The sequence below is a fragment of the Suncus etruscus genome, chromosome X, assembly GCF_024139225.1.
Source record: "Suncus etruscus isolate mSunEtr1 chromosome X, mSunEtr1.pri.cur, whole genome shotgun sequence".
NCBI lineage: Eukaryota > Metazoa > Chordata > Mammalia > Eulipotyphla > Soricidae > Suncus > Suncus etruscus.
Window position 1 is genome coordinate 8,077,622 of NC_064868.1, and position 13,209 is coordinate 8,090,830.

Below are 13,209 nucleotides of genomic sequence, written 5' to 3' on the forward strand. Positions count from 1 at the left end.
TCCCTCCCTCCCTCCCTCCCTCCCTCCCTCCCTCCGTTCCTTTCCTCCTCTTTTTCTTTTCTTAGCCCCACCCAGTGGGTCTCAGTTCTTCCTGGCTCTGAGCTCAGATATTACTCCTGACAGGCTTAGGGGACATATGAGATGCTGGGGATCGATGGCCACATGCAAAGCAAACATACTACCTGCTGTGCCTTTACTCTGGCCCAGTATCATCAAAAATTAAAACAGGAAAGAGGTCAAACTTGAATCTTTATTATTCTGCCTTTCTGTACTACCCTGGTTCAGGATGGAAAAAGGTCAACAAAAATTGGGCTGGAGCAGTAGTGCCAGTGGGTAGGGTGTTTGTTTGCCTTGCACATGGCTGACTTAGGTTTGATCTCTGGCATCCCATCCTGAGCCTGCCAGGAGTAATTTCTGAGCACAGAGCCAGGGATAACTCCTGAGCACTGTATAGTGTGTTTTCCCAAATAAAAATGTTTTAAGTAAAGTAAACCAAGTGTTAGCTAAAATAAATCAATTTTGCATTTGGGTGAGAAAAGAGGGGAAAAAAATCCCAGTTTTAGGACTGCTTCTTGGGGAAGGGATTGAGAGGCCTCTTTTTTCACCATACAAATCTATAAGTGGTCTAACAAAGGGGAATAATTCACTAATACATCTGAATCAGTACTATGATGCAGACATTCTTAATCTCTACTACAAGATGCAATGTGCTGACATTGAACTCAATGTATGTCCTGCTTGCATATATAAATGACTCAGAACCATAATTGAGATTCTATGATTTTAGAAAATTTTATACATACTTTATTTAATTTTTTTTTTAATTTTTGGTCCACACTTGGTGGCACTCAGGGGTTAGTTACTCCTGGCTTTGTATTCAGGAATCAACTCCAAGTGGTCACAGGGGACCATGTAGGATGCCTGGAATTGAACCCAGATCAGCCATGTGCAAGGCAAGCAACCTACCTGGTGTACTATAGCTCCGGCCCATGTTTTGATTTAGTTTTAATATAAAAATACCTATATTCTATTTATTAAGATAGCGAGTGAAAAACCTTTATTTGTATTTTCAGAAGTGGAAAGATATGAAGTGATAGGTAACCAACTCGTTCCAATAAGGGACATGAGACATTCAAATTATAACACAGACTCAGAGAATAGTGGCCCACTTCAGAAGAGATTTCGAACCTCTACTCCAAATCCAGATGCTTCGGTGAGTATATTAAAACTTCCTTCCTTTAAAATAGAATGGAAATGCAAATGGTGAAATTTAAAATTCTTTTTTTAATATATATTTTATTTAAACAACTTGATTACATACATGATTGTGTTTAGGTTTCAGCAATGTAAAGAACACCACCCATCACCAATGCAACATTCCCATCTCCAATGTCCCAAATCTCCCTCCTCCCCACCCTACCCCCACCTATACTCTAGACAGGCTTTCTATTTAACTCATACATTCTCATTGTTAGGCTAGTTCACAGTGAGTTATTTCTCTAAACTCATCCCTGTTTATGGTGAGCTTCATGAGGTGAGCTGTAACTTCCAGCCCTCTCTTTTGTGTCTGAAAATTATTATTGCAAGAATGTCTTTCATTTTTCTTAAAACCCATAGATGAGTGAGACCATTCTGCGTCTTTCTCTCTCTCTGACTTATTTTACTCAGCATAATAGATTCCATGTACATCCATGTATAGAAAAATTTCATGACTTCATCTCTTTTGACAGCTGCATGATATTCCATTGTGTATATGTACCACAGTTTCTTTAGCCATTCATCTGTTGAAGGGTATCTTGGCTGTTTCCATGGATGTACATGGAATCTATTATGCTGAGTGAAGTAAGTCAGAGAGAGAGAAAGATGCAGAATGGCCTCACTCATTTATGGGTTTTAAGAAAAATGAAAGACATTCTTGCAATAATAATTCTTAAAAGCCTAGTTTGGTCAGTTTTGACAAATATGCACCCCCATCAATATAAAATAACATTCTCTAGAAAGTTGCCATTTGTCTCCTCAGTAAATCACAATCTCCTCTTAGTAAGTCACTGTTTCCACAGGCTTGGACAAAGACCATCTGATGTTGTATTTTTTTTATTGTACATTAGTTTTTATTCCTATAAAGAACTTCATATACATATAATTGTATGTTATGCATTATTTTCTGCTTTCGTTTCTTTTCACCTGGTTGTAACATTTCACTCCCATTTATTAATATTTAATTCAATGTTCCTTATATATTTTCAAATTAAAAAGGCTTTATTCAGGCCGGGCGGTGGCGCTAAAGGTAAGGTGCCTGCCTTGCCTGCGCTAGCCTTGGACGGACCGCGGTTCGATCCCCCGGTGTCCCATATGGTCCCCCAAGCCAGGAGCAACTTCTGAGCACATAGCCAGGAGTAACCCCTGAGCATTACCGGGTGTGGCCCAAAAATCAAAAAAAAAAAAAGGCTTTATTCAAAAGTATTAAAGAAAGCGAGTGAGAGGATAAGAAAGGGAGAGATGCTCAAGAGAGAACTCCCAAGAGTTTTCTTCAAGCTTGAGAGAACTTTTCCACCTGTGGTTCCTCCAAAATGCCCCAATGCACATCTCAATGTGAAAGTAAGACAGCATGAAGGGACATATCTCAAGATGGGATATAAAGGGTACATGTGCTCAGGTACCGTATGTGTGGGCCAGCAGCACTAACAATGGGTCCAGGCACCACATGTGTCTGACAGTATTTTTTTTTAAATCATTTTATTTTCCTAGCCTGGTAGTACTCAGGACTTACTCCTGGTTCTGCACTAAGAAATCATCCCAGGAAAGCTTGGGGACCATGTGGAATGCTGTGGATTGAACCTAAGTCAGATGTGTGCAAGACCACTTACCCTCTCTTCTGTCTCTCTGGCCCTTACTTTGTAATTAAAAAAAATTATTCATAAAACTGGGTTTGACTCCTTACACTCCCTCTACAGTTCTCATAGCTCATTATTCATCCTTAGAATAAAGAGAGATTGTAATTAAGTGTAGTGTTCTTTTTTTTTGCCTATTTATAACCTTAATTCTCCCAAAAGTATTTTTAAGGTGACTTAAGAATTAGTTTACTAAGAAAGATATGTGCTGGGGCCAGAGTGATAGCACAGCAGGTAGGGCATTTGCTGACATGGGTTCAATCCCCAGCATTTCATATGGTCCCCCACCCTGCCAGGAGTGATTTCTGAATGCAGAGCCAGGAATAACCACTGAACACTGCCTAGTGTGGCCCCAAAACCACCACCACCACCCCCCAAAAAGGAAAAAAAATACTTAAGTATTTCCTATTCTCTCCACTGAGTGTCACTGTTGGTTTATTTGAAAATCAAAAGCCATAAACTGGTTTCTTTGTTCATGGTTAGAAATGTTTTCCTTCTCTTAAAAAATTGGGACCATATTGGGACCACTCCGGCCCCAGCCCTTATCTTTTAATTCTCATACATTTTATTCTTTTTTTGGATTTTGGGCCACACCCGGTGACGGTGATGCTCAGGAGTTATTCCTGGCTACGCTTAGAAATTGCTTCTTACATGGGGCAGAGTGGTAGCACAGTGCTAGGCCGTTTGCCTTGCATGCAGCTGACCTAGGAAGGACCAAGGTTTGATCCCCAGCGTCCCATATGGTTCCCCAAGCCAGGAGTGATTTCTGAACGCATAGCCAGGAGTTACCCCTGAGTATCACTGGGTGTCTCTCAAAAACCAAAAAAAAATCTCTCCTAGCTTGAGGGACAATATGGGATACCAGGGGATCCAACAGAGCTCTGTCCTGGGTCAGCTGCGTGCAAGGCAAATGCTCTACCACAGCACTATTGCTTAGATCCTCATATTTTAAATGAATCAAAATAGTTTTCTTGAAAGAACTTTACTTAGAGAAGTGTGAGAGGAATAAACGAAGTTCGTGTTCAGTAAGAGGAAAGAACAAAGAAGTTTGTGTTCAAGAGGAAACACAGGTTTCTCCAACGGGGGAAACCTTAATTTTCATTACATTGAGACTCTTTTCTCAATGTAAAATATCTCCATGCGGTTTCTTACAGTGCCTTCCAGTACTAAAGTTTCATTAACTTCCTGTGTGACGGGTAATTAAGCACTCAGTTGCCACTCCTTATCTCTACCAGCTTCGCTCTGTCATCAACAAACAAGTGGGAAACAAATTTCTCAGGGCATGAGAACTTTCTTGTTTTTAGTATCAAAATATTCGTATGTTTTTTTTTATTTGAAATAAGAACCACTTTTTAAAATTACAATAGGATCTGGAACAAATCATTGATGATACAAACAGGTTCATAAACTTTGTGAACTGTTTCTAGTATGCATATTTTAGTGGGGACACATGTGCAGAACAACTAAGTACGACTTTTTTTTACTACTTGGATAATCTTTTTTTAAGATTTCATCAGTTAGTGAAGATGAACAAATCTGTAAGACTAGCAAGACTGATCTGTATTTACATTAGTAGCATATGAAATACTAAAACATCTATGCTTTTTTTTTTTTTGTGGTTTTTGGGTCACACCCGGCAGTGCTCAGGGGTTACTCCTGGCTCCATGCTCAGAAATTGCTCCTGGCAGGCACGGGGGACCATATGGGACGCCGGGATTCGAACCGATGACCTTCTGCATGAAAGGCAAACGCCTTACCTTCATGCTATCTCCCCGGCCCCCTATGCTTTTTTTTTAATAAAAAATACAGAAGAGGGCCTGGAGAGATAGCACAGTGGCGTTTGCCTTGCAAGCAGCCGATCCAGGACCAAAGGTGGTTGGTTCAAATCCCGGTGTCCCATAGGGTCCCCCGTGCCTGCCAGGAGCTATTTCTGAGCAGACAGCCAGGAGTAACCCCTGAGCACCGCTGGGTGTGACCCAAAAACCAAAAAAAAAAATACAGAATAAGAAAACAAAGGAGTGGGCTGGTATGGCAAGGTTTTGTGCTGCCTTTTTTTTTTTTTTGCATAGGTACAGTAAGTATTGGGGAAATTAGAAAGGGAATTAATTTCCTTGGTCTAAGAGACACAGGGTTTCTCTGCCCTTGAAGTATACTGCCATGGGAACAACTACAGGCTCCATACATGCTCATTTTCACACCCCAAGGTATTTTTATGGTGCCAGGAACCTTCCGCTCAGTTGTGGAAGATAACATCAGGCCTCTGTAGCTCAAGATCTTGTTTTTTGCTCAGATCCTAGGACAAAGCCTAGGATGGAGTCTTTTGTTATGGTTCCATAAGTTCTGCTCAGTCGCAGTTGTCTTTTTCTTCTCTTCTGTTTTTTTTCTTTATTTTTTATCATTTTTATTCTTTTTTTTTTGTTGTTCTCATAGTTATATGTTTTTTAGTAGCTAGGTGCTTTTTTGATAGTTGTTGGGGTTATTTTTGTTTGTTTTTTTTCCCTTCTAAATTGATATTTATAATCTCTAGACAGAATCTGCCCTTTTTCCCATAACAGAAGCATATATGGTAATTTGAATCATCTTGTTCTGCCTCATGAATGGGGGGTTAGAAATAGAAGGTACCAGGACCAAACAGTCATATGAACATTGAGTGGAAATAAAAAATGACGAGACTCACACCAAACCCAAAGGCAATGACAACAGAATCTCGATACCCAATCTTTAAAAAAGCTATACCACACGAGGGGAGCAGTTACATTAGGAGTCCAGGGAACAAATGAGGGAGATACGGGATGCATGCTGGGAACAGGTGGAGGGAGGACAACACTGGTGGTGGGAATGGCCCTGATTCAATGTCACTATGTACCTTAAATATTACTGTGAAAGATTTGTAGTTCACTTTAGTCACAATAACATTTTTTTAAAGTCAATTCTCTAGACAGACTAGATTGCAGTCCCCTTCTATGATACGGCATTTGTTATTTTTTACTCAACATAAACAATCCTTAAATTCTCCAATCATTTTTTAGCTGTTTGCAAGTTTTGCTTTGGGGGTGGGGGGAATCTTTTCGGTTTTTTTTTTTTGTACCACACTTTGTATTCTGATTATGAGCTTGGGGTTTCCCCTGGTGATGCCACCAATAAAAGATCTTCAACAAAATAAAACAATACAAACCCTTGTACCGAGGGCTGGCTTTCCATACATTGCATCGAGGGAGCTGCTCTGCTGCCTTACGAAACCCTGACCCAGAACCCTGACCCAGAAGCACGTAGTCTACGAATGGTTAGCTCCAGGTGCCCCATGAACATTTGGATGCGCAACGGGTGAGGGGCTTGTAGCCTTTCCGGCCCCTCAACTTTTAAGTTTGAAAAATCATTATACTGAATAATTTTATTTTTGAACCATAACATGTAAAATACACCCAAAATGTAGGCTTGAAGAGGAATAAAAATCATATAGTAAAAGTTCTCTATCCATCACTATAGAAAATGATGTGAAATAATAGGCATTAATTCATTCAGCAGATTTGTAATTCTTTAACAGTCAATGTATACTAGGTTTGTGGAATTTGATAGGTCATTTTGATTTACACAAATAAATTCTGATTGTACATCTCATGGACATGCAGGGGAAGTACAGACTTTAACCTATTCTGTTATTTTATCCTTAAATAGAGACATGATCACTTGTTCTCAGAGGAGGCAGAGAACAACTATGAAAGTGAAAGAACTGAGACAGGATTTAATCTGCCTGGTAAGAGTATCTTCATAAAGAACTCACCCTCACCCATTCCCAACATTATCTCTACACACTCAGTGGAGCGGCAGTTGGAAGATGGTAATATAATTTTTGGTTTGACTTCTCTTATTTCCAGTGGAAATGCTCCAAGTATTATAGCGATAGCTCGTCTGTCCTAATGTTATAGAATACAATAGTAAGTCTGCCTCAGAGAACCTAATTTGGTCACCACTTCTAAGAAAATTACTCATTTCAGTGGGAGATGCAAGTAAGAGTCCAAGCACTTAATCTGTTACCTCTCTGCCTCCCTTTGAATATTGGTGAATTTGAAATGGTAAATATTATAAGGTGTACTCTAGATGAAAAATATCCTTAGTATAAACCCATAGGTATTTTTAATTAAAATATTGAGATAAGGGGCCGGAGAGATAGCATGGAGGATAAGGCATTTGCCTTTCATGCAGAAGGTCATTGGTTCGAATCCTGGCATCCTATATAGTCTCCCGAGCCTGCCAGGAGAGATTTCTGAGCGTGGAGCCAGGAGTAACCCCTGAGCACTGCTGGGTGTGACCCAAAAACCAAACAAAAATTGAGATAAGGGTCTGGAGTGACAGTAAAGCTGGTAGGTTTTTACCTTGTACATGGCCAACCTGGATTTGGTCCCCAACATCTCATGGTCCTCTGAGCACTGCCATGAACGGTGATTTCTGAGCACAGAGCCAGAAGTAACCCCTGATCATTGTCAGCGTGGTCCCAAAGCCAAAAAATTTGGATAATAGTCATATTGAGTTATAAAACAGTGATAAATAATTCCATTATAACATCTAGCAATTTTAAGCATATCTTTCTTTTTGATCCTCAAAAATCTACTCTCCCGTACTATCTTTTCTGTTTGAAAAAATTCAATTAACCTCCTTCTGTGGGAGGCTCCTAAGTGGTACTCAGGAGGTCTGGTGTCCCATTGGTGACTCAACCAACCAAGCTCATGGTTCAGTTTAAAGTCTGAGGTATGGTTTTATTCAGGCCCTGTGGTGCCAGGGGATTACCTCAGCCACCACCATGGCAGGGATTGGGAACCTCCAGGCCTGTATCTGTTGATGCTTGGGGGACCATGTGGTGCTCAGGTTTCTTTTTAAGTATAGAGTCAATAGTTGAAAATTCTTTTTTTCTTGGGGGGAGCCACACCCAGTAATGCTCGGGTTACTCCTGGCTATGTGCTCAGAAATCATTCCTGGCTTGGGGCAGACCTTATGGGATGCCAGGGACTAAACCACAGTCTGTCCTGGGTCAGCAGTGTGCAAGGCAAATGCCCTACCACTGTGCCATTGCTCCGGCCCCAATAGCTGAAAATTCTTAAGAACTTTAAATGTTGTTGTTAGATATACCAGAAGTCACCACTGAGAATGTGAACTACAGAGCTTTTTTGCCAAATTACAGTGAACCATCTTCATCTAACAATGTCCCATCAAAGTACGGTGAATCTCATGTGGTCAAGTATTATAAGTGGCATTGAGATCTATTCTTAATGAGAACCAGTAGAAGCTTTTGTAAAATTAAACCTTAAAGTGTAAGATGTACGTGTATGTTAGAAATAAACACTGAGTTCTGCCTTGTAAGTAACTCATGCTTGAGAATTATTTTCTTTCAGTTGAGAAAACTATACTGGTAGAACTGCCAGAAGCACCACTATTCAACGTGGAACTTAACCCTGAGACAGTTAATTCCGCAATTTCCCAACACTTTCCAACATCATTGGGAAATGATGGTGACCAATCTTCATCTGGCCGCATCCCACCCAATTCTGGTGAGTTTTAGATATTACAAGTGGTGCTGTTTAACTGAGGTCCACCAAGCTAGTAGAAGCTTATGCTTAAAATTAAACATTCTTGGGGCCAGACCGAGAGTGTCCCATATGATCTCCCAAGCCACAAGCGATTTCTGAGCACATAGCCAGGAGTAACCTAACCAGGTGTGACCCAACCCCCCCAAAAAAAAAACCACTCCCGGGGCTGGGCGGTGGCGCTAGAGGTAAGGTGCCTGCCTTGCCTGCACTAGCCTTGGACGGACCGCGGTTTGATTCCCCGGCATCTTATGTGGTCCCCCAAGCCAGGAGCGACTTCTGAGTGCATAGCCAGGAGTAACCCCTGAGCGTCACTGGATGTGGCCCAAAAACCAAAAACCAAAAAAAAAAAAAAAAAAAAACCACTTCCCAAATTAAACATTCTTTAAGTATGAGAATAGTTTAGATTGGCATGTGTGTTCAGAAATAAATATTCAAATTCCTTTTACATTTGATCTCTTTTTCCCAAATGATAATACTTGGTGAAACTTTAGTTAAATAGAACAACCAGAGTGTTGACTTGTGATACAAAACATAGATGTTATTGAGATGATCAGTTTCATTTGTAATTTGTGTGTTGTGTATCTATTTTTCTTTCACATGAATTGGATCCCTAGTGCCGGAGCCAACTTCAGAACATTCAACATAATACCCCTCTTTTTATATTTGATCTTTTATACTGATACCCACTTCTCTGAGACCATCCTTGACTTACTCAGTGCCTACTTCCAAATTCCTGCCAACTTCTGGACTTGGCACTTCATAGTCTTTTCACTTCAAGAGTGTAGTGTAAAAAGAATCATATGGGCGAGAAAGCAAGCTTCACAAGGTTGGAGCATTTTTTCTATGTACCTTCAAGCCCTAGTGAACCCCTGATAGCCCAAGCACTGCTGGGTGTTGATCCCCCTGAACACTGATCCTTGCATGTAACACATCTTCCCTTCACAGAGCAGTGTGCAGCTTTAATTATTGAAGGACATTAAGCTTTCTATTCCTCTGGATTTTGGTTTTTGGGAGTGAAGCTGCTATGACTTATTTTTTTTTTAAAAATACACATAGCGTTTGTCTCATGAATTCCAAGAGAGTTGTTGGGCTTCATGATATCTTGTTCAGAGTGACATGAAAATGCCTTAACTTGGGGTTAGAGAGATAGATACTACAGTAGGTGAGGCACTTTCCTTGCACATGATTGATCCTGGTTTGATCCTCAGAATCCCATGTGGTCCCCTTGTCATCTCCAGGAGTGATTCTTGAGTGCAGAGCTAGGGGTAACCCCTGAGCATCATCTGGGTGTAGTTCCATGGATTCCTTTTCTGTTATTTTGCCTCTTAAGAATGCTCTTTAAGTAGAATAATAAATTATGTTACTTTTTTATTAGTGATGCTCAGGGGTTACTCCTCATTCTGTGCTTAGGAGTTACTCCCTGAGGTTCTTGGGGAACCATATGAGGTGCTGGGGATCAAACTCAGGTCTGCTACATAGTGCCTTGCCCACTGTACTCTTGGTCCCCAGATATGCTCCATTTTGTTTAACCATATATGCATTGAAAGATATCTGATCTTCTGTCATATTTTCACCAATAGAGCAAATAGTCATATTTTTGTGCACATTCAAAAACTTTTTTGTTATAGTTTAGGTAACAAGGTTATTATAGTGTTAAAGTTCCTAATACACACATTTTTATTATGTGTAAATACAATTTTCATGACTTAATCATTTTTTAATTGCTAAAGAGTTTCTAGTGATACAAATTTGCACGTTTTAAATTTGTGTGTTGAGGGCTGTGGGAAAGATGAGTCTAATTCAGGCATTCACACATGCAAGGCAGGTGCCCTATTATTGAGCTATCTTCTGGTCTTAAAAATTGTTCACTCTATTATGCTGAGTGAAATAAGTCAGAGGGAGAGAGATAAACATAGAATGGTTTCCCTCATCTATAGGTTTTGAGAAAAACAAAAAACATTTTTGGCTGAAAGTTCAAAGTTAAGGTATCAGCAATGGGACTACTGAGAATTCTGTTTATGGGTGATTGTTCTTCCACTAAAACTTTACCTTGTCCTCTTTCTTTGCATCTTTGTTCTCGTAATTAAAAATAAAAAATTAAAAAACAATATTTGTATAATGATTCTCAGAGACAAAATAGAGGAGGACTGGTGGGTCCAGCTCCTGACATGAAGCTCACCACAGGGATAGTTTAGTGCAGTCACAGAAATAATTACACTGAGAACTATCATAACAAAATGTGACTGAATGAGGGCAGTAGAAAGCCTGTCTGGAGTACAGGCCGGTATGGGGTGGGGAGAAAGGACACTTGGGATATTGGTCATGGGAATGTTGCACTGGTGAAGGATTATATATATATATATATATATATATATATGTATATGTATATGTATAATATATATATTAAAAAATCAAAAAAGAAAAAGGCCTCCCAATTCTTACCACAGGCTTTGTTCTTTACACTGTATAGAAAGAGGAGGTACAGTAAATGCACCACATGTACACCTCAACACAGGCCCTTTGCCTGGTCTGTATTGTGAATTGGGGGACAAAAAAATTGTTCACTCAAGTTCTGTGGAGATAGCTTAGAGGTCTGGAGCAACTACCTGACATGCACTAGGCCCTCAATTCAGTTCTCTTCTGGGCTAGTCCTGGAGTCCCGCAGCATCACTGGCCCTAGCCCCAGAACATCTGCAGACTTATGCATTGAACTTCTTTGGTTGGTTAAATATGGCCAGTAGTTACAAAACTCCCCTTGAGTTTAGGGAGGGTCCTCAAATCAAAACAACATCAAAAACTAACCCTTCACTCATGGAAGTTGTCAGTCTTTTGCCTTAACTGGATTAGTAGTTCAGTTCGAGGGCCATGGATGTGGTATTGCTAGGGAGTCACAGTAGACCACCAGAACTACCCCAGTGGTGCTCGGCTTTTCAGGGCTCTACCTGGGGATAGGTCTGGGGATACTGTGATGCCAAAAATTGAACTGATATGAGGTTTGTACAAGACCTAATCTGTAGTTTTTCTGGCCCAGGATATGTTTTTCTAGGTTTTTATATATTACAAGTAAAGCTGCTATGAACATTTATGCACAAAATTTATATAAACACAACTTTTCATTCACTTGTCATAAGTGCTAAAACTGATTGTCAGATCTCATGCTAGTAACATGTTTGATTTTATATAATGCTTCTAAACAGTTTTCTAGGGAGACAGCCATTTTACACTCCCAATAGCAATGCGTAATTGATCTACCCTTGCCAGTTATCTTTCTGATCTTTACTTTGTTACTACACTCTTCTGATGATTCAAGATTTCTTCTTTCATATTATAGTGTGTGAAGGTTTTACCCTAGCTGTTTCATTAAGGACAAATCCCTTTTTCTCAGACTATCTTTACTTTTCCTTTCCTGAAGGCTAAATTTACTCCATATAAAATTCACAGTTGAGAGTTATTTTTTTTTTACAGAAATAGAAGATGTTATTGTGATAGATAAACCAGAAGGTGCTGGTTCCCAGCCTCTGAGTCAGCCAACTGCTTCAGGTCAAGTCCAGGTCCCAAAGATCTTCATAGCCATCAAGCCCAATTTGGGTGAGTTTGAAAAGATCCGTATTTCAGGTAGCACTGTTTCAGATTGTTCCATACTTGCAATGGAAACTAAGTGGTAGTGCTTTTGAAAATGAAGCTTTCACTGTTGTGATTTTAAATACACATGTAGTTTTAAGAAATAATACATTAGGACCCCATTTATGCTTTATCCTTTTCTCCTGACAAGAACATCTTGCAGAACTGAAATGGAACATCACAGCCAAGATACTGATAATTGATGCTATTCCCAAATTTTTTTTTGCTTTCTTCAGTTTACTTGTACTGATTGTATGTATGTGCCTAGGTCTGGTTTACTTTTATTATAAGAATAAGTTGGCTGGGGCCAGGAGCGGTGGCACAAGTGGTAGGGCGCTTGCCTCGCATGCGCTAACCTAGGATGGACAGCAGTTCAATCTCCCCACGTCCGATATGGTCCCCCAAGCCAGGAGCAATTTCTGAGCACATAGCCCTGAGATTCATGAGTGCCCCTCCCCCGCAGAAAAAAATAAGTTGGCTTCATTGCAATCAAAGTAAAGAACATTGCTTTATAGCAAGACTCTGGAAACAACCAAGATGCCCTTCACCAGATGAATGGCTAAAGAAACTGGTACATATACACAGTGGAATATGATGCAGTTCTCTGTATATTAATACCATATTATCTTTTCCATATCCCCCAGATGAGTGAGATTCTATGTCTATCTCCCTCTGACTCATTTTGCTCAGCATAATGCTCTATCCATCCATGTATAAGCAAATTTAATGACTTCATTTTTCTTAACAACTGCATAGATATACCAATTTCTTTATTCTTGGATTGTTTCCAGATTCTGGCTATTGTGAATGGTACTGAAATGAACATAGGAGTAAAGAGGGCTTTTCAGCATTGTGATTTGGGGCCCCTGTGAAATAATCCCAGGAGAAGCATTGCTGGGTCTGATGGGAGCTCAATTACTATAGTTTTTTGAGGAATGTCCATATTTTCCAAAAAGGCTAAACCATTTTATATTCCCATCAGCATTGAATGAAAATATCTAATATCTTTCTCCCTTCATCTCCAGCGGCATTGCTTTGTTCTTGGGGAAGTGTGACAGTCTTTGGTGTGAGATGCTACCTCGTTTTTCTGATTTACATCTCCCTGATGATTAATG

The 13,209-nt window shown here is 39.9% G+C and overlaps 1 non-coding gene across 1 annotated transcript; it reads left to right on the plus strand.

The window, feature by feature from the left end:
• Positions 1-10,898: 10,898 nt before the first annotated feature.
• LOC125999839 (small nucleolar RNA SNORA51) lies at positions 10,899-11,027 on the plus strand. The gene has a single exon (XR_007492303.1). It is a non-coding gene; the product is annotated as a small nucleolar RNA SNORA51 (small nucleolar RNA).
• Positions 11,028-13,209: the final 2,182 nt, after the last annotated feature.